We start from the raw sequence: 25,216 nt of genomic DNA on the forward strand, positions 1-25,216 counted from the left end.
CAAACTGACAAAATATGTTTTTAAAACAGTAAATAATAAGGTAATTGTCATTTTTCCAAGTGTGATTATGAGGTACTAAAGTCTTTTTTGTACCTTAACATTTTACTAATATCTTTATGGATTATTTTTCATAGATATGCATAACTCATTAACAATTGAAACATAAAACAACCATAGAGACATAAATAAGAAGAAACAATGTTATATGATAGAAGCACTCATCACATAATACGAAAACCATTTATTTAGCGAAAATATGCGACTAACCTAAATATCACGCCTTGTTATGACTCACTCCATCTGTATTATGCGCTAATGTATAAGGCATAGTAATATGAAGCATATTGTGTAACAAAAAGCATGATATTTTTATGACTTTTGTGTAGTTCCATTGTTTATTTAGAAGCATTAGTAGACCCAAAGTGAACTCGAATATAGGCAAGTAGTTTATCTCTAGGTGGTAGATAATCCATAACGATGCCGACGAACTCATCAGACCATACACACAATTTGGGATACTTGTTTGCCAATAATTTTACTGATCCTACCTCTTGAAACACTGCCATCCAATAACCTATGAAGTTAGTAGCAATGTCTACTAGTCCAATTGACTCTCCTCCAAAAGAATTTTTTATCCTCGAGCTCATTTTCAAGTATTTTTAGGTATTCGTGTGCTTCTTCTACTGCCTTGTCATCGCCATGGTAAGCTTTTCAAATTGCAGGTCGGCACTGTAGTAAAGAATAAATTGGCACGAGCTTTGACACATTCAATTAAGTACAAATATAGGATAGCAATACAATAACATTATAATATTTAAATTCTCAAAAAAAAAATACATAATATGTAAATTTGCTTACTATTTTAATTTTTATATACTAGTCATAAAAACATGTAAATTACATGAGATTAAAATTTTTATGCATGAAAAAAAAAAACAATGATTAGAACATGTAAAGCAAAGATGCCTTTAACCTATTAGTTTGTTGTCTCCTCCTACAATACTTGAGGGAAGGGCTGAGTTTAAGTCTATGAGAGAATGTATGAGAATGGGTTGGATTAAATTGTGTTTTGTAATTAGAGGCCCTGTGAATCCCAACAAATTCAAATTATAAGAGTAAAAAAAATAACTAAATTGTTATATAAATTATTTTAGTTTATGTAATTAAATAGATGTGTTAATAAAAATTAACTATTATGTTTATAAAATAACAAAAATTTTAAAGAACATTTACACTATAGCATTATAAGAAATTTTAAGTATCCCATTAGTATTATTATACCATAAATTGAACATTTTCTTTGTGAAATTCAACAGTTAATATTATAATCATAACTCATATGAAAATATTGCGTGTAAATTATTTTAATTCGTACACCATTTGGGAGACCTTTTGAAAGTTCTAATTTTAAAGCATGATTAAGTTATTTGGCAGTCTATATTTGTTTCATGTAAGTTTATATATGAAGTAACATAAGATGCATGTATAATGGATAAGAATTAATAAATAGTTATAACCTTATTTTTTGGAAGTAAGAAAAAAAATTTCTGAACAATTAATTTTTTTACTATATGGAAGTATGAACAATGCAAATCAATTGGTTGACAAAAGTACTCTAATTTTTCAAAATACACATTTCAAAAACAATAAATTTGACAATATAAACTTCTAAATAAAAATTTTTTTTAAAAGAAATAAATTTCTATATTGTAATGTAATTCGAACAAAATAAAATAAAATTACATTTAGAATGACTAGAAATTATTGTTAAAAATAAAAGAAAATTTTTTATTTAGTTAAAATAATAATATTAACCAACAGTGAATATATATATATATATATATTCATAAATATATATTTATATCAATATTATAAATTAATAAAAGTAAAAATTGGATAAAATTAATTTTATTTTTCTTAAGACCCCGTTTGGAACTTAAAAAATATGAGGGAAATGAAAGGAAAACATAAAGAAATCCAATTTCTCATGTCTATGAAAAGTTAGGTGAACTCCAAGAGAGGGGGGGGGGGGGTGAATTGGGTTTTTAAAATTTCTTTGCTTAACTTAAATTCGTTAGTTGAATTTTACTTTCAGTAATGTTTACTTTCAGCAAGTAATAAACTTTTAAAAATCATGTAACTTATATACTATTAATCGAGTTGAATCAATATTTAATCTCAAGTTCAAATCTTTGATGTGAAGGCACAATTGATCAATTTCAAGAATCAATTTTAAAATAGTTTAGAAATCAATATCAGATTTTAAACTTAACTTCGAATTTATTCCTTTACTATAATCAATGAAATATGATTCTCAAAGATTTGATTTTTGAAAACAATTCAAAGTACCTTTCTAACGTTTCAATATTCAAAAAATCAAAGCTTTGATGAATTTATCAAACCAACCAATAAGTTATTTTATGCTAAGTTTGGATATGCTTCAAAATCACGATTCCAGCAATCCCCAAAGGTTAGCAAGACATAAATATCATACACACATATAATATCTTGTTTAGAAATTTAGAGAGAGTGGGGAGAAGTGCTGAGAACCATATTTTTACAAGGTTCGACCTGCAGCCTACGTCCTTACCCCAAGCAACCGTTGTGAGGATTTTCCTTTCCAACTTTCCTACCATGCAAAGTTACAACCTCTCTTTATCAAGTGGAGACCCCTCTCTAACAAGAATTCCCCTTCTTGTTATCCAACGATTCAACAATCCTGAATCGTCAAACAAAATAACTAGAGAAAACAAGAAACAATCTTGTGTACAAGAAGAACTCTTAGCAAAAGCAAATTAGTACAATTGAATACCAATATACTTCAATCAAAAATCAATATAAAAGAGTGAAGCTCATATTTTTATCACCGAGATTCAAATATTTGAAAAACTTAGTAGAGGATGAATAGAAATCGTGAGTTTTTATCAGCAAGAACACAACAAGACTTCAGAAAATATTGGAGCAAGAAAGCTTTGAAAAGTAGAAAGAATTTAGCTTGATTGCAGCTTGTAGGTATGGTGTGATCTTTAGTTTTACCCTGTATTTATAGATAAAAAATTTAATTTTTGTATTCTGCAAGTTTCTTGCAATGTTTCCTAAGTTTTCACAAAGTTTGGGGACCAAGTAATCAGTTTTGGAAACATTCCATCGCTTTTTAAATTTAAAAGACCAAAGGTCAATCGACTATGACTATCAGGGTCAATCGCCTAATCTTTTATAGAATAGCAAATTTTGAAAGTCTTTGTAGTGTCAGTCACGTGATCTTGAATGGTCAGTCGCTTGAACTTTTACAGTTTAGTATATTTTAAAGGTCAGTACTAAGTCAGTCATCTAAGTTTGAGAGTTCAATCTCCTGATTCTATTCTGTTTGCTCAAAAATTTTTAGTATAAAAATGTCAGTCAACTGATGAAACACTATCAGTCGCCTAATCTTACAACTTTCATAAATTTCCAAAAACTTTGATTTTAATCTTTAATCTTGGAAAACATAATTGAGTATTTAAAAACATTTTCCGAGGTGTTAAAAAACAAGTCTCTAAGTCCATAGTGATTTCTAAGAGCTTCAAACATTTATATTGAGATTTGTGAAGTACTTACATGAGACTTCTTAAGATTCTAACTTTCTATAACACCAAGTCCTCATGCTTTTTGCTTCCATTTTGTAAGTCTATCTTGTCTTCATTCTTCAATAGACTTTAAGCTTCATTAGATCTTCTATCTTTGAGTCCAAGCTTTTAATGAACTTCATCAAGCACTTGAGATCTTGAACCTTTTATTAAGACCACTTGAATCCTGAAACATCATCACTTAACCAAATATGTTAAGTTCCCTTGATTTGTTATTATCAAAATAAGATTCTTAAGCCTTATTAGGCCAACAATCTCCCCTTTTTTTATAATGACAAATAAAGAGCAAAAAATGAGTAAGCCTTAAAAAGACTCTCCTTTACAATAAGCATAGTCTTAACACAATTTGGAAAATAAGTCATTTATTTATATGATTGCATATCAGATTTAGTTTCCATTCATGAAATTCAATTTAATTTCATATTTCAAGATCATCAATGTTACGTTCATCTTTGTCAATTCATAATCATAATATCATCAACAGTGTTTATCGACATTGTATATCTCTATATTAGCAATATATATGTGTGTGTGTGTGTGTGTGCTTTCTGTTTTGCTCAAAATTTCTCCCCTTTTTGACATCAATCAAAAAGAGATAAACACAAACATGCTAAAGCAGAGAGCAGTATCAGCACAAAATCAAAGAATAAAAGTCCTTATGTTGTAATCAAGTAGTCCAAAAAACAACATGAGAAGCATCCAAGAATTACAAAGCAATTTTCTGAAAGACAAATTTCGACAAAAATATCTAAGCATCTGCAGCTGTATCTTCATCTTCAGTTTCTTCTTCTTCTTCTTCTTCTTCTTCTTCATTTTCATCTACTTCTTCATCTCCTTCTTCTTCAGTGCCTACTTCACTTATTTCCATAGTATCTTTTCCACATAAAGAACCAACTATATGTTATTCAATACAACCAAATCGTTGATCCAATGAGGAATAGTTAACTTGAAAAGCAGCAAATTTGTCCTAAAGAGTTTAAAAGCCAACTCTCATTTCACTACTAAAATCAATGAATTGCTAATGGTAAGTTAAAAACCAAGATGGTGCATCATCAGTTGGAGGAGCAGGGTGTTGATCTAGTTGTGGAACTGGTTGTTGTTGTTCCTGAGCATGTAGGTGTCTATGATTGAACTTAGAAAACCAACCTTGATCAAGTTTCTTGTAACCCATTTTTAGGTATAGTAGAGGTGAAGAGGTCATAATGGGTACGCTTGATGAATAGGTCATATGGAGAGGTTACATTGAGATGAGCAAAAAGAAGGTTCAGAATTCCTCAAAAAAGAAGAATTACTTGACAAGCTTTTGTGCAAGAGATCATCCATTTGAGAATCAAGCTTGATAAATCAAGATTTTTCCCTTTCAGTAAGCACCACACGACAAAATAGTCCAAATATGACATGTAGTCGTAAGAACCAACATGAGGCAAGATGTTGTATGTGATTAGCTTCTATAGGATCTATGCCTGAAGGTTTAGTTGCTTATATAGTGGAGGATGACCAAAATAAACTGGTTCTTCAATCATGATTAGTGGGAAAAAATATTCAGGGGTGAAACCTTGTTACATGATTCAAGTTTGTCCAAATGCTGGACATTCAAATTCACCTTATCGTATATTGAGAATCATTGCCAAGGTCTGTGGAGTGAAAGCAATAGATTTTCTTATGATTTGGGTAGTGATTACCATTTCTCCTTTAACCATATTAGCATAGAAAATCTTAACCAAGTTCGAATAAAGTCCTTTGGATTGATAAGTGATAAACTTCTTCCATCCTAAATTTATAAACATATATAAAATGTCGGGAAATTATTCTTCAAAGAATGTTGTGTCAAGAATTTTACCAAGAATAGGATCAGTTGAACAAATATGCTCTCTGTATAGCATATTTACATGAGGAGTTACAATCCATTGCTCAATATTGTTGTCATCCTTTCCCAAAGTAGAACCATGATTTGTTGTTTGTTTTATTCTTGGAATTTTGAAGAAAATGAATGGTGAAACCCTAGAAGACTGTGGGAGAATGATGTAGAGGGATGTTCTTCAAAGTTTAAAAGGAGGATTTTGAGTGATGGAGGCACTTGGGATCAAAGGAGAACAGGTGGAGGAGAAGAGAACAATAGGGTCAAGTGCTTGGTAAGTTGAAAGTTTAGGGTTTTGCACACTATAGGTATTTAAATCTCCGTTAGTCAGTTGACTGAAATCGAGGGTCAGTCGCTTGACAATTTAGCGCATTTAAATTTGCCTAGACAGTAGCAATAAGTCGACTGAGGCTCAAAGGGTCAATCACCTAACTTTATTGATTCCGAAAAACTAACAAAGTAAGAAAGGGTTCAGTCGACGTGCCTTATGTTTTAGTCACCTGACCTCACTGGCCTTTCAAATTCTACTTTACTACTCATTCAATGTCCTCTTTAAACAACTTCTCTATTATGTAACAATCCAAGTTCTCTTCTTATAGATATAAATCTATCTTGTGGAAGAGGTTTGGTAAAAATATCTACCCATTGGTCACTTGTATTCATAAACTCCAAATTAATGTCTTCTTTTTGCACATGATATCTTAAGAAATGATGTCTTATGTCTATATGCTTGGTTCTTGAGTGTGATATGGGATTTCTAGAGATATTAATGACGCTGGTATTATCACACTTTATAGGTATAGCTGAGTATTCCAACTTGAAATCTTTTAATTGTTGCTTCATGTAGAGAGTTTGTGCACAACAACTCCCTACTACCTCATACTCAGCTTCAACAGTAGATAAGGCTACTAAATTTTGTTTCTTAGAGAACCAAGACACAAGAGATCTTCCTCAAAAGTGGCAAGTACCACTTGTACTTTTTTCTATCAATTTTACATCTAGCATATTCAACATCTGAATAGCTAATCATTTCAAAGCATGTGTCTTTAGGATACCATAAACCCAAAATATCATAAGATTCTTTTGACTGCTATTTGGTGAGATTCCTTAGGGGCTGCCTGAAAACGAGCACACATGCATACACTAAACATAATGTCCGATCCACTAGCTGTCAAAGATAGTAGACTTCCTATCATGCCTTGGTAATATTTCATATCTACCAATTTTCTTTTTTCATCCTTATCAAGACTTATAGATGTACTCAATGGGGTTCCTATAGGTTTGTTACTGTCCATATCAAACTTCTTAAGCATATCCCTTATATATTTTGATTGATTTATGAAGGTTCCCTTTTTAACTTGCTTAATTTGAAGTCCTAGGAAGTAAGTCAATTCTCCCATCATACTCATTTCAAATTCATCTTGCATACACTGTGCAAAGTCTTTACATAGATCTTCGTTTGTAGCACCAAATATTATATCATCCACATAGATTCGAATAATAAGCATATCTTCATTTTCAGATTTAATAAATAATGTACTATCTACTTTTCTCTAGAAAAGCCATTATCTAATAGAAATCCACTCAACCTCTCATACCAAGCTCCAGGAGCTTGTTTTAGTCCATATAGTGCTTTTGTTAATCTAAATACATGATTACGGTTATGAATATCATCAAAACTTAGAGGTTGTGCCACATAGACTTCTTCATTTATAAATCCATTTAAGAATGCACTTTGTACATCCATTTGATATAGTTTAAATTTTTTGTGAGATGCATAGGCTAATAAAATTCTTATGGCTTCCATTCTACCTACGGGAGTAAGGGTCTCATCGTAGTCTATTCTTTCTTCTGGATTATATCCTTGAGCTACAATTCTAGCTTTATTATGTACTACCATACCGTTTTCATCCTTTTTATTCCTAAATACTCATTTGGTTCCAATTACCGAATGATCAATGGGTTTAGGAACTAAATTCCATACTTTGTTTCTTTCAAATTGATTAATTCTTCTTACATAACTACTATCCAAGAATCATCCCCTAAAGCTTCTTTAATATTCTTGAGTTCCTCCTGAGATACAAACGCATAATGATTACACAAATTTTTCAAAAAGGATCTAGTGGACACACCATGGGAAGGTTCGCCAATGATTTGGGTTTTTGGATGATTTCTTACAAACTTCCATTCTTTAGGTAGTTCAGAATTTTTTATAGGTTCATCATTTGAGATTGATTCACTGTTCTCATATTTTACTACTTTAATTTCTAAGTCGTCCAATTTTTGTACTGTTTTAGCTTCCTCAATATCAATTGTTTTAGTGAATGGATTTGCCTCATCAAAGGCTACGTGTATTGATTCTATGCTTGTGAGTGTTCTTTTGTTATAGATTCTGAATGCTTTACTTTTTAATACATACCCTAAGAATATTCCTTCATATGATTTTGCATGAAATTTTCCTAAGTCTTCTTTATCATTTAGTAAAAAACACTTACATCCAAATACATGAAAGTAAGATATGTTAGGTCTTCTAACTTTCCAAAGTTCATAGGGAGTCTCTTCTAGTTTTGATCTAATGAAAATTCTATTCATCACATAACATGTAGTATTTACTACTTTAGCCCAAAATTATTGAGGTAATTTATGCTCATTAAGCATGGTCTAGCCATTTCTTGAAGAGACTTATTTTTTCTTTTAACAACTCCATTTTGTTACGGAGTTCGAGGTGCTGAAAAATTGTGATTTATCCCATGTTCATTAAAAAATTTATCAACTTCTTTATTTCTAAATTCTCTTCCTTGATCACTTCTGATATTTAGAACTCCATACCCCTTTTCATTTTGGAGTCTCTTACATAAGTTGATTAACATCTTGCAAGCTTCATCTTTGGAGGCCAAAAAGAGTACCCCAGGTAAACTTGGAATAATCATCAACAATGATGAAAGCATATTGCTTTCCTCCTAGACTTTGTGTTCTAGTAGGGCCAAATAAATCTATGTGGATGAGTTCTAAGGGCCTACTAGTTGAAATATGTTTCTTCTTTTTAAAACTAGTCTTAGTTTGCTTTCCAAGCTAGCAAGCATCACAATTTTTGTCTTTTACGAACTTTGTGCTAGGTAGACCTTTGGCTAAGTTCTCTTTACCTAATTTAGATAATAATAAAAAAATCCGTACTAGCATGTCATAGTCTTCTATGCCACAACCAGTTAGCTTCATTTATGGCTGTTAAGCATGTGATTTCCTTAGATTTTAGATTTTCAAAGTTTATACAATACACATTATCAACTCTATTTGTTGAGAATAAGATATCATGACTTTCTCTATTTTCAACTACACATTTGTATTTTTTAAAAATTACATCAAGGCCTTTATCACTTAATTGACTAATGCTAAGTAAATTGTGTTTTAACCCATCAGCTAGTAAAACATCATCAATGGTCAAGGAGGGTTTTTTACCTACTTTTCCAATACTAATAATTTTACCTTTAGAATTGTCACCGCAGGTGACATATCCACCATCTTTTTGCATTAGTGTGGTGAATTTTGATTTGTCTCCAGTCATATGTCTTGAACACCTACTGTCCAAGTACCATTTTTCTTTTGATAGAGTGGTCCTAAAGCATACCTACAAGAAGGGTTCAAGGTGATGCCTTTTTGTACCCAAACCTTCTTAGGTCTTTTTATTTCAGGTTTATTTTCAGTTTCGACTCTCCATACTTTCTTGATTTTGATATTTTTCCTTTTAAATGGACATTCAAACTTTATATGTCCATTTTTCTTACACAAGAAGCAAGTAGTATGTTCATAATCATCTGTGGAAGATGTGATGGCATAATATTTTGATTCTTTTACAAAGTATCCTATATCGAGATTCTTTTTCTTCTTGTTTTCAACTCCATTTTATCAAATTCCTTCTTTATTTAATGACATTCTTTGTACTCGAACTAGCTTTTCAAAATTTTCATTTCCTTTTGTGAAATTGTAGATGATTTGGTCTTTATCCTCAATTTTACTTTTAAGTTTTTTCAATTCTAAATCCTTCTTACTTTCACCATTTACTTGCGACTTTACTAGGTCTTGAGACATCTCATTTATTTTATCCATGAGATCATGAATGTGTGAGTCCTTTACTTTTTTAGCTGATTTTGAAGTCTCAAGTTGATTTTTGAGTATTTCACTTTGTTCTTTCAAGTTAAGTTTCTTTTGGTTACTCTTATGAACCTCTTATGTAAAGTAAATAGTTTAGCTTGAATTTCTCTATATGAAGGTATGCTTTCACATGAGTCACTACATGATTCATCACTAGATTCTTCAGATGAACTAGTGTAGGAATTTACCTTAGTATCTTTAGCCATGAAGCAGCGGTTTGCCACATCTCGATCACTTAATTCGGTTTCTCATTCGCTTGAGCTTGTGTCATCCAATGTAGTAGCTTTTCATCGCCTTCTTTTTCTTCTTCTTGGTGTCTTTCTTAAGTTATGGACAATTAGGTTTTATATGCCCAACATTTTTGCAGTTATAACATGTAAGAGTTTCATTATTGGTTTCCTTTTTACTTGTTTCTCCTTTATTATATTTTGAGCCTCTGAATTTTTGAGTAAATTTCTTATTTTTCTTAAAGAATTTTTCAAGTCTCCTAGTAATTAAGGCTATATCATCATCGTCTAATTCATTGTCTTATTCTTCTTCACTAGAACTTTATTTAGTAGCTTTAAGGGCTATTGATTTTTTGTGTTTGTTGCTTTCATAATTTATTTCATTTATAGCCATCTCATATGTGAGAAGCGATCCAACCAATTCATCAAGGGAAGTATTTTTCAAGTTTCTTTTTTCCATAATTGTTGTGGCCTTAGGTTCCCACAATAGTGGAAGTCCTTTAAGGATTTTTCGGATTATTTCATATATAGAGTAATTTTTCCCTAAAGCATTGAGAGAGTTTATAATATGGGTGAACCTAGTGTACATACTACTGATAGTTTCATCAGGATTCATCTTAAATGCTTCATATTCGCTAGTGAACATATCAATTCTACTATCTCTTACAACAACTGTTCTTTCACAAGTTACTTCAAGTTTATCTCAAATTTCTTTAACTAATTTGCATCCCATAATTCTATTAAACTCATTTACATCTAGAGCGCAACATAGGGCATTCATAGCACTAGAGTTTACTTGCAGCATTTTTAAGTCATTATCTGTCATTTCTTTTTCTTCTTTTGGTATTTCTTTATAATCTATGGTTTTGGTAGGGAAGAGATCACCACGTGTGACAACTTTCCTAGTTTTCCAATCCTTGGTTTATAGGTATATTCTCATTCGTTGTTTCCAAAAGGTATAATTAACTCTGCAAAAGATGGATGGTCTAGAGGAGGATGGACCCTCAGCAAAAGAAGATACACCTAGGTGTGGATTCACTACAATCGACCCTCTGATACCAATTGAAAAGCAAGGTGAACTCCAAGAGGGGGGTTGAATTGGGTTTTTAAAATTTCTTTGCTCCATTTAAATTCTTTAGTTGAATTTTATTTTCAGCCAGTAATCAACCTTTAACAATAATCATGTAATTTATATACTATTAATCGAGTTGAATCAATATTTAATCTCAAGTTCAAATCTTTGATGTGAAGACATGGCTGATTAATTTCAAGAATCAATTTTAAAATAAGTTAGAAATGAATATTAGATTTTAAACTTAACTCAAAATTTATTCCTTTACTATAATAAATGAAATATGATTCTCAAAGATTTGATTTTTGAAAACAATTTAAAGTACCTTTCTGACATTTAAATATTCAAAAAAATCGAAGTTTTGATGAATTTATCAAACCAACCAATAAGTTATTTTATGCCAAGTTTAGATATGCTTCAAAATTAAGATTCTAGCAATCCCCAAATTTTATCTAGATATAAAGATCATACACACATATAATATCTTGTACAAAAGTTTAAAGAGAGTAGGGAGGAGAGCTAAGAACTGGATTTTTTCAAAGTTCGGCCTATAGCCTATATCTTTGCCCCAAGCAACCGCTATGAGGATTTTCCTTTCCAACTTTATTACGAGGCAAAGTTAACACCTCTCCTTATTAGGTGGAGACCCCTCTCTAATAAGAATTTCCCTTCTCGTTAGCCAACAATTCAACAACCCTAAATCGTCCAAAAACAAGAGAAAACAAGTTTTCTTCTTGTGTACAAGAAGAACTCTCAACAAGAGTAGATTAGTACAACTAAATACCAATATACTTCAATCAAAAATTAATATAAAAGAGTGAAGCCATATTTTTATCACCGGAATTATGATATTTGAAAAAACTCAATAGCGGATGAATAGAAACCATGAGTTCGTATCAGCAAGAACACATCAAGACTTCAGAAAATATTGGAGCAAGAAAGCTTTGAAGAGTAGAAAGAATTTAGCTTGATTGCTACCTGTAGGTATGGTATGATATTTAGTTTTACCATGTATTTATAGATAGAAAAATTTAATTTTCGTATTCCCCAAGTTTCTTGCAGTGTTTCCCAAGTTTTCACAAAATTTGGGGACCAAGAAATGTGTTTTGGAAACGTTCGCTCGCTGTTTTTGTTGGACTAACAAGGCTTTCAAATCTTGTTTTGATGATAACAAATGAAGGATGGATTAACATATGTTGGTAAAGTGGTGATGTTGCAGGAATATTTAAATACAATGTTCAAAAGAAAGTATAAATGCAAGCTTAAGATCACTAAAGGTCTAAACAAGTCATATTCAAATTTAAAGTGATCCAACAAAAGCTCAAGTAACACCAATATGATGAAAGCATGAAGATATCTAAACCTAACTCAAGCTCAAGTCAAAAGGAACTCAAAGTCAAATATTTTGGAAGACTTCAAAGCTTAGATTACTAAGGCTTTAGGATATGCGATGTAGTACTTCATTTCAAAATGTCATATGAAAATATTTTTGAAGCTCTTTAGGGGTTATGGACTTCTACTCTTTAACTAAAATTTTATTTAAAGTCTAAACTTTTGGAAAGAGTGTTGAATGTGATATTGCTTATCATCTTGAAAGACAAATTTCATTCTCTACAAGTTTTACAAACATACACAGGGCTGTAAAAACTAAAACTTGTATAAGAGCTAAATCTCATATCTTGGTTGAATATATTGTGGGTGGATTGGTTAATTAAGTTTTTGTTTAATTGTGTGGTTGTGGATTGAATAAAAAGAACTAAGTTTTTGTGTGATTGCTAAATCAACAAAAAGTTAAGAATTCATTGAAAGAATTAAAAGAGTTTAAGAATTCATAAAAAGATTTAAAAGAAAAATTTTAAAACCCAATTCACTTCCCCTCTTGGGAATACATCTCAACTTTCAATTGGTATCAGAGCGGAGTTATAGAAAATCTTAATTAGTAGCTATATAAAGATCTAGATGGCACATATAGGAGCAACTCCCTTTGGAGAGCGTCAATCCTCAACTAGGCCTCCCATCTTTTGTGGTTTAAATTACACATTTTGGAAACAGCGTATAAGAATCTACCTTCAAATAATGGATTGGAAGGCTTGCAAGGTTGTCACACATGGTGACTTAATCCCTACCAAATTAGTGGATGAAAAATAGGTACCTAAGGAAGAAAAAGAGATGATCGAAATAGATCACAAAATGCTGCAAGTTAACTCTAGTGCAATAAACGCCTTATATTGTGCACTTGACATTAATGAACTCAATAGAGTTATGGCATGTAAAACAGCAAAGGAAATTTGGGATAAACTAGAAGTAACCTATGAAGGTACTATTGATGTAAGGGATAATAGGATTGATATGTTGACTAGTGAGTATAAAGCCCTTAGGATGAACCCTGATGAATCTATCACTAGTATGTACACTAGGTTCCCAAAAATCATAAACACCCTCAATGCCTTAGGAAAAACCTACACCACTTATGAAATGATCCGAAAAATTCTTAAAAGACTTCCACCATTTTGGGAACCTAAGGCCACTGCAATAACTGAAGGAAGAAATTTGAAAAACACCTCCTTAGATGAATTAATAGGTTCTCTCCTCACATATGAGATGTCAATTAACGAAAGAAGTGGAAAAACTAAACCCCATAAATCTATTGCATTTAAAGTCTCAAATAAAAGCTCTAGTGATGAAGATGAAGAAGAGATAGATGTAAATAAAATAGCCTATACATCTAAGAAACTTGCAAAAATTCTTAGAAGAAAGAATAAATTTAAATGAAAATTCTGGAACTCAAAAATAGAATCAGATGAAGAAGAAACAAATGAAAAGGAATTAAAGAACAAAATCCCTACATGTTATAATTGCAAGAAAATTAGACACATAAAACCGGACTGTCCACTGCTCATGAAGGATTCTAAAAAGAAAAAGAAAAAGGCAATGAAGACTCCTACATGGGACAATCTAAGTACTAGTAGTTTAGAGAATGAATTTTGTGACCAAGAGGTTGCTCATACTTGCTATATGGCATGGGATGATGATGATGAAGCACAAAGCTCTTCATCCAAATTGGTTAATGAATATAGTAGTGATTCATCTAATGAATCCAATGATGAGAGCATGTCATCTAATGAAAAATTACAAAATGAATTATTCAAAGTTCATAAAATCGTAGTCAAAGTAACTAAACAATATACTTCATTGAAAAATAAGAATGAAGGTACAATAAAGGAGTTTGAATCCCTCAAACTTGCTGAAAGAGAGAAAGATCTAAAAATCAAGAGATTAGAAAGCAATAATGAAAAGATGATGAAAGAAATAGAAGATCTAAAGTCCACAACCTCCATGGATAATGAAAAATACATACATTTCTGAATTAGAAAGAAAAATCAGTAACATATCCCAAGAATTAGTGAAATCACAAGTAAATGTTAATGACAAGAAAGATATAGAGATAAATGATCTCAAATGTCAAATTGAAGATAAAGAAAAGATCATTTACAATTTTACTAGAGGAAAAAAAAATTTTGACAAAATGATTGGATCACAAAGAATGTCATTAGATAAAGAAGGCATAGGATTCAATGGAATTAAAAATAAAAGGAAAAAGAATCTTTGCATGGGATACTTCACAAAAGCATCCAAAAATTATGCCAGCACCTCCTCTAATGCCTATACTCACACTATATGCTATCTATGTAAGAAAAATGGGCATATTAAGTTCGAATGTCCATTAAAGAGGAAAGATGTGAAAACTAAACATGTTTGGAAAGTAAAGAAAACAACTTCTTCTAAACCATTCGGACCCAAGAAAGTATGGGTATCAAAATGAAAGACTAATTCATTAAAGATATTTGGATTAGTTATTCCCCTTAGAAATTAAGAAAGCTACTTAATCCAAAATCAAGAATATGAAACTAGTTGAAATGAAAAATCTCAAAGAAGAGTTTAAGAGCTAAATTGAATTGAAACAAATCAAAATGACATTGTTGGCTAAAATCATAAGATAAATTGTACAAGGCTTAACTCAGAGAAATAGATTTAGAAAGCAATATGAATTGGGTATTCATATGAAATCAAAAGAAAGAAAATCATAAGCAAATTGAACTTATTACATGAGTATTTTGATAAGAAAGAAACATGAAGACAATTTGAGCAAGTAGTAGCACAATGCATAAATACAATAATATGCTCCATGCTTATATATGCTGATATGCTACATGCTAAATGTTGATATTCTGAAATACAATGTGGTGAAATATATGATATGCTACATGCTGATATTTTGTTACGCATCTGTGGTGAGATACTAATGACATGATAATATGAACTATATGCTGAGCTATGCTATGCTTAAAATGCTGACATATATGATATCATGATATTGACTTGACGTATATTTATGGCTCACTATACATTGAAAATTTGAGCATGAAATTAATAAGCATGATAATTATTAAGAAGCATGGATCTTGGCATGATATGATATTTGTATTAGTATCTCTGAAATACATTGGTATCCATGAGAATGTTAAGTGATACTTGAGAATAATAGTATATTGGTATCCATGAGCAGTGCATGATGTGACATTAGCATTGGTATCTATATTGGTATACATGAATATATCAATTGGTATTTGAGCATGACAGCATAATTATATCTATGAGCATGTTATAATAACGACATGATATTGGTATTATTCTTCATATTAGTATCCATGAGCACATACATGATATAAATCAATATTTGAAGCATGGGATGATAAATTTAAAAAGCACACTTGGTATTTTCATGAATATATAGTTCATGTCACGAATGAAAATCTGAATGTATTAAATTCACGGGGAGTCTTATGACTTATTGGTATCATGAATTAATGTCAAATAAGAAAAAATTGTTGTAAGCAAAGATAAATTAATATGCATGATGAATTTTGAGCTAACATGAACCTTCACTAAGATCTATACTTTTACTTATGGTTGCTCATAGCCTTAGTATTTTTATGTTATTCTTGATACCTTAATTCTTTTTTATTGATGTCAAAGGGGGAGAGAATATTAAGCAAATGTGAGCAAAAATGAATGTTAAAGCAAAAAGAAGTGTGAGGATAAAATGTGAGCAAGGTATGTTGAAACATATGCTTTATATATGCTATAGATGCTTAATTGTAATTCTTTTTGAACTTATACATATCATCATTTATCAAAATGCATGCTTATTGTAAGGGGGAGCCTTTTTAAAGGATTTCTCACATTTGCTCCTTATTTGTCATCGTAAAAAATGGGAAGATTGTTGGCCAAACAAGGCTTTCAAATCTTGTTTTGATGATAACAAATGAAGGATGGATTAACATATGTTGGTAAAGTGGTGATGTTGCAGGAATATTTAAATACAAGGTTCAAAAGAAAGTATAAATGCAAGCTTAAGATCACTAAAGGTCTAAACAAGTCATATTCAGATTTAAAGTGATCCAACAAAAGCTCAAGTAACACCAATATGATGAAAGCATGAAGATATCTAAAGCTGACTCAAGCTCAAGTCAAAAGGAACTCAAAGTCAAATATTTTGGAAGACTTCAAAGCTTAGATTACTAAGGCTTTAGGATATGCGATGTAGTACTTCATTTCAAAATGTCATATGAAAATATTTTTGAAGCTCTTTAGGGGTTATGGACTTAGAGACTCTTTAACTTAAAGTTTATTTAAAGTCTAAGCTTTTGGAAAGAGTGTTGAATGAGCAATATCACATTCATTGCTTATCATCTTAAAAGACAAATTGCATTCTCTATAGGGCTTACAAACATACACAGGGCTGTAAAAGCTGAAACTTGTATGAGAGCTAAATCTCATATCTTGGTTGAATATATTATGGGTGATTGGTTTGGTTGATTGATTGGTTAATTAAGTTTTTGTTTAATTGTATGGTTGTGGATTGAATAAAAAGAACTAAATTTTTGTGTGATTGCTAAATCAACAAAAAGTTAAGAATTCATTGAAAGAATTAAAAGAGTTTAAGAATTCATAAAAAGATTTAAAAGAAAATTTTTAAAACCCAATTCACCCCCCCTCTTGGGAATACATCTCAACTTTCAGTTTTAAATTTGAAAGACCGAAGGTCGGTCGACTATGACTATCGGGGTTAGTCGCCTGATCTTTTATAGAGCAACAAATTTTGAAAGTCAGTGTAGTGTTAGTCGTCTAATCCTAAATGGTCATTCGCCTGAGCTTTTACAGTTCAGTTTTAAAAGTCAATACTGAGTCAATCGCCTAAGTCTGAGAGTTTAGTCACCTAATTCTATTCTATTTACTCAAAGTTTTTCAGTATAAAAATGTCAGTGAACTGATGAAACACTATCAATCGCCTGATCTTACAACTTTCAGAAATTTCCAAAAACTTTGATTTTAATCTTTAATCTTGGAAAACTTAATTGAGTCTTTTAAAATATTTTACGAGGTGTTCAAAAATAGGTCTCTAATTCCATAACGATTCCTACGAGTTTCAACATTTATATTGAGATTTGTGAAGTACTTACATGAGACTTCTTAAGATTTTAACTTTTTATAACACTAAGTCCTCATGCTTTTTGCTTTCATTCTGAAAGTTTATATTGTCTTTATTCTTCCATAGACTTTAAGCTTCACTAGATCTTCTATCTTTGAGTTCAAGTTTTTAATAAACTTCATCAAGCACTTGAGATCTTGAACATTTTATTAAAACCACTTGAATTCTAAAACATCATCACTTAACCAAATATGTTTAGTTCCCTTGATTTATTATCATCAAAATAAGATTCTTAAGCCTTATTAAGCCAATAGTTTGGTTATCAAGGAAATTGAAAAAGAAAATAAAAATATATATCAAATCAATAAAAAAAATTGATTTTATACACCATTCATGTTTAATTTTTTCTTAATTTTAAATCGTATTTATTATAGCAAACTTTTTTATTTTTAGTAGTATTTGATATAAAAAAAAAAAAAGTATAATGGAAGATGAGTTTCCTTCTTATTTTCTGTTCCTTTCTTTTTTCCACTAAAATCTTTTATCCAAACAGACCCTTAAGGTATAAATTTTTTTTTTTAAAAAATACTTAAAATAGGCACGTTTCTTCACATAAGATTTACAACCCGCCCATTACAAAATATTATTCCAATGGATGGACGCACTAAAGTGATGTGGGATCCACACCAACTCGTACCTCACCCTTGTATGCATCCAAATGCATATTACTTAAGGCTAAATAATTAATTTGAACTTATTCTTAACCCTTATGAAAATTTTATTGTTATTAATAATTTTAATAAAATAAGAAATCAAGTTTAGAAACATGGAAATACTTCATTCATTTATAGTAAAACTGTTTTCATTCTCTCTTAATCAAATTAGTACAAATGTGAAGTTGAACTAAAAAAAATCATAGCCTATACTAATTTAAAGAACAAGTACACAATTTACCAAAAGCATTTAAATCCAAAAGTACACCCATATATACCTTATCATCAATGAACTTGGCCCAGAAACGAGCCATGGCTCTCTGGTATGGATCTTGAGGCAAGATGGAATAATTGGTTTTCCATGTCTCATCCACGTACTCAAGAATTACAAGAGACTCGGCGATGGGTTTTCCGGCATGGAAGAGAACCGGAATCTTCTTGTGAACCGGGTTTGACTTCAGTAGCAACTCGCTTTTCTTGCCATGTATGTCCTCTTCTTCTATGTGGTCGTAGGGTTATGCCCTTCAGTTTAAGGGCAGTATCAACCCTATTACTTTATGGGTTTCTTCACAGCCCCAATACCTTGACTCCTCCTCCTCTTCCATCTTAATTAATTCTGTCCTTTTTTTTCCCCCTTTGCAGGCGTGAATTCCTCATTTTTCTTCCTTCTCTGGAGCTAGCTGTATATATTGAGGAACCATGCAGAAATTTTCTTGGCAACAGACAAGCCATAATCAACGTACGCCTATTGGTCAACTTTTACATGTTATGCAATTAACCCTAATTAACGTGATGATCTGTATGTGCAGACTTGCTGCTTAATTAGCTACTTCGAATGGTCACTTCAGATCTCTCTCTCTCTCTCTCTCTCTCTCACACACACACACACACACACACACTAAATTGCTGGAGGCGTCAACTTCCCTCTTCACATGCACCCATTTTTTTTATCTCAAGCAATGCTATTCATTGAGAAATTATACAGAAAATTTATCCTTACATGTCTCCCAGATTTTATAGTCACATATTTTACATCTAAAAAATAGACATGTGAGTTTGTGGAGAGAGAGGTCTTCTTTATAGTTTTTCTTATTCATCGCGTGACTGTTGTTGATAGTCATATATTTTTTCCTTATAAAGCATAGATCAATTTGAATGTATGTAAAGTTAAGACAAAATATACAAAGGAAAAAAAGTTGGCTAAGATAGTTGATCAACCGTCTTGGAATTGGTGTATTCTCAAGAGGTGGGGGTGAATTGAAAATTTAAACTTTCCTAGGTCAATTTATATAAATAACAGTATTTCACAACCTAGGGTCTCTCTATACAATATCAAATGCGCAGATAAATATAATATTTAGAAATTTAAATCATACGCAGCATTCGCCGACTTATTGAAAGACAACATACATGCGCAGTAATTAAATTGTGAAATAATAAAGTGCACACACGATATGTTATCGAGGTTCGGTCAACTGTGTTTACGTCCCTGCCTCAACTCGCAAGGCCAAGGATTATCACTATTGCTCACTTAATGGGTGGAGAGACACCGATTACAACCAGCTCAAATTTCCAGGGCTAACCTCAACCTTTACAAACTCTCCTTACGGGGTGGAGAAGCCCCTAGGTCAAATTCACAAGACTGACCCCAACCTGATCCTTATGAGTTAGATCAAGCCCCCTCAGGCCACACCTAGAATACAACAATGAAATACAAATTTGTGTACAATTCAAATTGCTTCCACCACAAGCATATTATGTACCGATACGCACATATAATAATCAACGCACGTCAATATGATAAGAACTATAAGCTCACTGTTAATGAAGTGTAATTACACTTAATCTAGTGACAATAGTCAATCATGCACAAGAGTGTATTCACAAACAATCTTTGAAACAATAAATCAATATACCTTAATCTTACGTAGGGTTTCAAAGATATCCAAATAGTGTAGTTAAAATATCTCAATAATGATTTTCTCAAAAAAATCTAGTGCAAGAGATATTTGTAATATAATCTTGTCAAAATAGTTTTCACAAGAACACAATACAAGACAAGTTTAATGAGTCTTTCAATAATGGTGCAAAGACTCACTAGCTAAAACTTTTCCCACTCAATGAGTTTATTAATTAAATCGGGGGGAAAAACTTTGGCTAACAATTCTTAATCAAAAATCAACATGTAATCAAACACAATGAGAGTTATAGCTTTGGAAAGCAATGTAGGATGATTTAAAATACTCTCACTCAAATGGATTTTACAAAAGAATGATCAAAGGAGGAGTATTTTGGCTTGGACTATGAAAAAGGGTTCCAAAAAATTCACAGAAAATATTTTCTAATTAAATCCCTAATCATGTCTAAATTTTTGCAAATGAGGACCTATATATAGAGATGAGAAAAATTACAGTAGTTGGGGACACGCTGGGTATTTTGAAAAAATATTAATTGAGTTTAATTAAAAATAACCCAATTTAACCTCGATAATAATTGAACAACCCGAAAGGATCGGTCGACTACTTTTGAGGTTCGGTCAACCAAGTTGCTTAGTTCGGTCGACCAGGGTGTTTTTGAACTATAGCGATGGTCGACCAGACTTGAGACGATTTTTGAACTTCGAGGTTCGGTCGACCGGTGCTAAGTTCGGTTGACTGAAATTGAATGTTCAGTCGACCGAGCCATTTTATAACTGGAAGTTCGGTCGACCAGGGCGTTGGGATTTCCCACGTGCTAGTTCGGTTGACCAAGGCGTTGACACTAATTTTAAGGAAAGTCGACCAACTGGTCAAACCATTGACCCTGGGGAGGTTCTGTCGACTGAAGGTCTTAGTATATTTTGGTTCGGTCGACCGACTATATAAAATTTTTGCATTTAAGTCCTAATTTCATTTGACGTCACCCCTATTCATATGATTATCACTTCTAAGATAAATGGGAATTTTTTATGCAACATATGGGGACATATGGTCAGTCTAATGTCTTTGAGCATTTTAATTAGTCCCAAAAATTAGGCGTCGGTCGACCGAAGGGTGATCCCTAAGGTCCATCTATGGTCGTTAGTTTATAATCCTTACATGCATGATATGCATTAATTATTACAGATTTTTCATCATAATTATAGACCCAAATGATAAATATAAAAATATAATACAACTTGAAACAGACAAAGGCTTCATGCACTGTTCCTCGAGAATTCCATGGATTGCGCCAAAAGATGTGTTCGTTTGAGTGGTTCTCAGCTTCCATTTCTCATATGTCATCTGTGCTTTAGAAAGGTAGACCTGTTCATACACAAAGCATATAGATGAGATATTGTGGTTTGTCATAATCAAAACAGGAGACAGACTCAAAAAGTCAACAATCTCCCCCCTTTTTGATGATAACAAACATAGGAGCAAAATGTAGGTTCACCTAACAAGGCTCCTCCTAACAATATGCATTAAAACAAGATATTCAATAAAGTTCACATACACACATGAAGACTTTAGAATAATTCAAGTTGTGCATTTAAGTACAACCATCATTTTCAAATTGAATAACAAAATAATCAAGGAGAAAAGACTAATTTTGCTCTTATAACACATCTCCCCCTTTTGTCATCAGTAAAAGGGCATGAAAAAAATATAACTATTTTGGAAAAATATGGTAATTGAGTACACAAAAACAATACAACTGATCATTACAAGATTTAAATGACATGAAAAACATAGTCAAACCAGAATTATCCACAAACCATTTCAATTCAAATATTTCATAAGACCTATAAAAGATTTTAGTTCAAAGCACATGGCATATGAAAGCACATAGAAGGTTTGAGCAAAAACACAGTCTAAGTAGTTCGCATGCATTTTCATGTGAAGTGCCGAACCAGTTATGCAATTTAAAAACATATATATATAGATTCCCCTTTAAAGTTTGCAAAAAGCCACTGGGGGTGCGCTTGTTGAAAAAGAAACTTTAATTTTTAAGTTCAAGCAAGCAACATTTATCTGATTAAGCATTTAAGCACATCCTCAATATAACCAAACAAAAAGCAACCATATAAATCCTAAGGATCTCAGGAATTTAAAAATAAGGATCATATGGCAAACCGATGACAGTGGCAAAACAATCATATATCAATTTAAGATTTTTAAGAAAAACATTCCATTTAAGCATATACCACAGTGAATTCAAAGTACATCTAAGCTGAAAATATTTGTGAGTAAAGAAAAATAGGAATTTATGTTAAGATGCTCCCCCTTTCGTTTTGAATGATGGCTTAGACGCTTTTAAGTGCTTATACATTTCAAAAGTAACTTTCTTTTAACAAGCCAAGAAGTATAAGCAGTCATTTGAAAACTTTTAACATAACTATACTCGATATTAACTGATTTATTTCAAATATGGAAGCCAGTATAGTCTCCTTGAAGCCTTCAAAATGCATTAGAGAATATATATTAAGGCATACAATAATGTCCATAACCAAGAACAATCCATATCTTCTCATAAAACTTTAAGCACCAGATATGATGTTCAGGATTCTTAGAAGAACCTCAAAAATCAAAGTGAGGCGATGCATTTGAGTCTTTTTTGTTCTTTTCCCAGGGATGGAGCTGAGCTCCCCTAACTATTTGATGATTATGTTAGGATGAAAATTAATATTCAACTGGTTTGCACTCTTCCTTTCAAAAAAAAAAAATTAACTTTTATTATTTCATAATTGTCTTTGTATAAGGTTCTATATGGGAAAATCCTAGCGAAATTTCAGCAGCATGTCATTTGTATATAGGACATTTCCATAAAACCTAAACCTAATAAATGGTTGTTCTCAAAAGATAAATCATATATGGCATGCAAAAACCTAAAATCAACTACCAACATGCAGTTCACATCCACTGCATCCACCATGCAGGAGGCATTCTAAACTAAGCATGCAATCAGGTAGTAATCAACAACTTAAGAAAATATAATACATCCATCAATGAATATAAATAGTAGAGTGCAGATGATAGATTTGAGTTTAGCGCAGGTTGTTAGGTTGTTATTCATTAAGGCCTTGAAGCATGTAGTATAATTAAGAGAGCATTTTGTTAATATAATAATCAAAGAAAGATGCTTCCCCTGAGTTATGCACTTAATCATTTTATGCCCTTTCTTATTATTCAAGCTCTTTAGCTAAGACTTTAAAGTTTTATATCTTGGCTTTAAATGCTTTCGGCTTAGAGGACCAAAAAGTCACAATAGATACTTCTTTAAGTGAACTAAGCCAATGTTTGCCTCTTTCTTTATGATTTTTAGTACGTGAGAGGACCAAGTTCGAATGGCTTTGAATGATAGTTACATGTGCATAGGTCACTTTGAGATATACGCATTCATCAAGATTTGGACCTGGGCAACCAATTTAGCCATTCAACACAGTCAAAGAATATGAAGCCCTAATGGATTTGATTTAAAGTTTAAGAGCTTACAAAGGGAATTTAATCAAATACTCTTAAGGATTAAAATTTATGTTAAGTTTGAAGAGTATTCATTTTGAGTGGACATGATTCAAGATATTTACGTGAAATTGAATGTGTCCAAACCATCTTACTAAAGAGGATTTATGAGTATATGAATTTTGTGAAAAATACTCTTTAGGGAATGGAAAGTATCCTTTAGATATGAAGAAAGAATACTAGCCAAGGAATGGGTGAAACCTTACCGAATATGAAATTGGTTTGGTAAGGATTTCTTGTGGATGAGATAAACCAAAATTAGAGGATTCATAATTTAAACTCAAAGGGAAACTTTTATGATAGCTAGATGAAGACTTGATTCCCTTAGTGAATGCCCCCTAATTTGGTTGAGAAAGGATGTCTTTTCAATAAGCACTTTGAAATATTTGGAATTTATGATCATCCGTGCTTAAACCTAGAGTAATGTCTAAGTTTTGATCTAGGCCTTTATGTTAAGAGATAAGTTTATGGATAAAGGATATACAGTGAGACGAATCCCTAAACCTCAACTTTGTGAAATGGACAAAATATGCTTAACTTAAGATATTTATATTTTAGTGTGGGTTAAGCATTTTGAATTATATACCAGGTATAGTAGCCTTGTCCACTTGGAAGTGGATGTGTAAGCTTCTACATTTTAAACTTAAGCCACTTCCCAAACCCAATGTCATTACTAACCCCTAAATATAGTCCTAGGGTCTAAGGAAGAATTAATTAATTTGGTAATATTAATTTAAATTCATTTTTCCTTAGGTCCTAAGGGGTTTTCTTTCATGACAACCCACTCCATTTCTTTATCCATGGTTTTGACACCTCTACCTGAACAAGTGTATTTAATGTGCCCCTTCTTTCCCATGTATAAGCAAGTTTTATATACACATGAACGATTACACTTATTTGTTATACTACTACTTGACGAGCCATGGCAATGAGATTTATAAAATGAACCCTTTTTGAACGATTTACTTCTTTTAATTCCTAAGGGTTGATTTCGGTTATCTCTTTCATTTGTGGCTTTGAAAATCATTCCAGAATAGTCTTCAATTTTTCTTTTCAAGCAAATGATTTTCAAGACCTTCTTAATCTTTTTCTTATCAAGGATAGCATAATGTTCCTTTAATTCTTTTAATTGCTTAGCTGTCCCCTTATTCACAATTTTCAAAAATGATTTTTGCTTAGATAACTTAACTAGAAATTGATTCATTTTCAATAAAGTCTTTTCTAGTTTTTCATACGACAATGTGCTTTCGTTATTCAATTTGGCACATGATTCATTACAAGATATATCACAATTATTATATGAATCATTGCATGCTTGTTCAATAGGACTATCATAAAGATTATCAGATGATTCATCATACGATATGCTGCAATACTTTTCATAAGAGTAACATATGATTCAGCATGTGACACAATACAACATTTAGCATAAGAATCATCGATCGAACTAGAGTGAAAATCATATACCTCATCGTTGATTACTAGCTCATGATTTACCTCCTCCTGATCATATGGAGTAGCAGACTCCTCCTCTTTGCCTTGTCCATATCTCCTATCCAACTCTTCCCACATATCCTTTGCACTAGAACATGCCATAA

General features: G+C 31.8%; 1 pseudogene; it reads right to left on the reverse strand.

Annotated features, from left to right (window-relative positions):
• Nucleotides 1–395: 395 nt before the first annotated feature.
• LOC131151332 (glutathione S-transferase U8-like) lies at nt 396–25,214 on the reverse strand (annotated as a pseudogene).
• Nucleotides 25,215–25,216: the final 2 nt, after the last annotated feature.

The sequence above is a fragment of the Malania oleifera genome, chromosome 3 (assembly GCF_029873635.1).
Source record: "Malania oleifera isolate guangnan ecotype guangnan chromosome 3, ASM2987363v1, whole genome shotgun sequence".
Taxonomy (NCBI): domain Eukaryota; kingdom Viridiplantae; phylum Streptophyta; class Magnoliopsida; order Santalales; family Ximeniaceae; genus Malania; species Malania oleifera.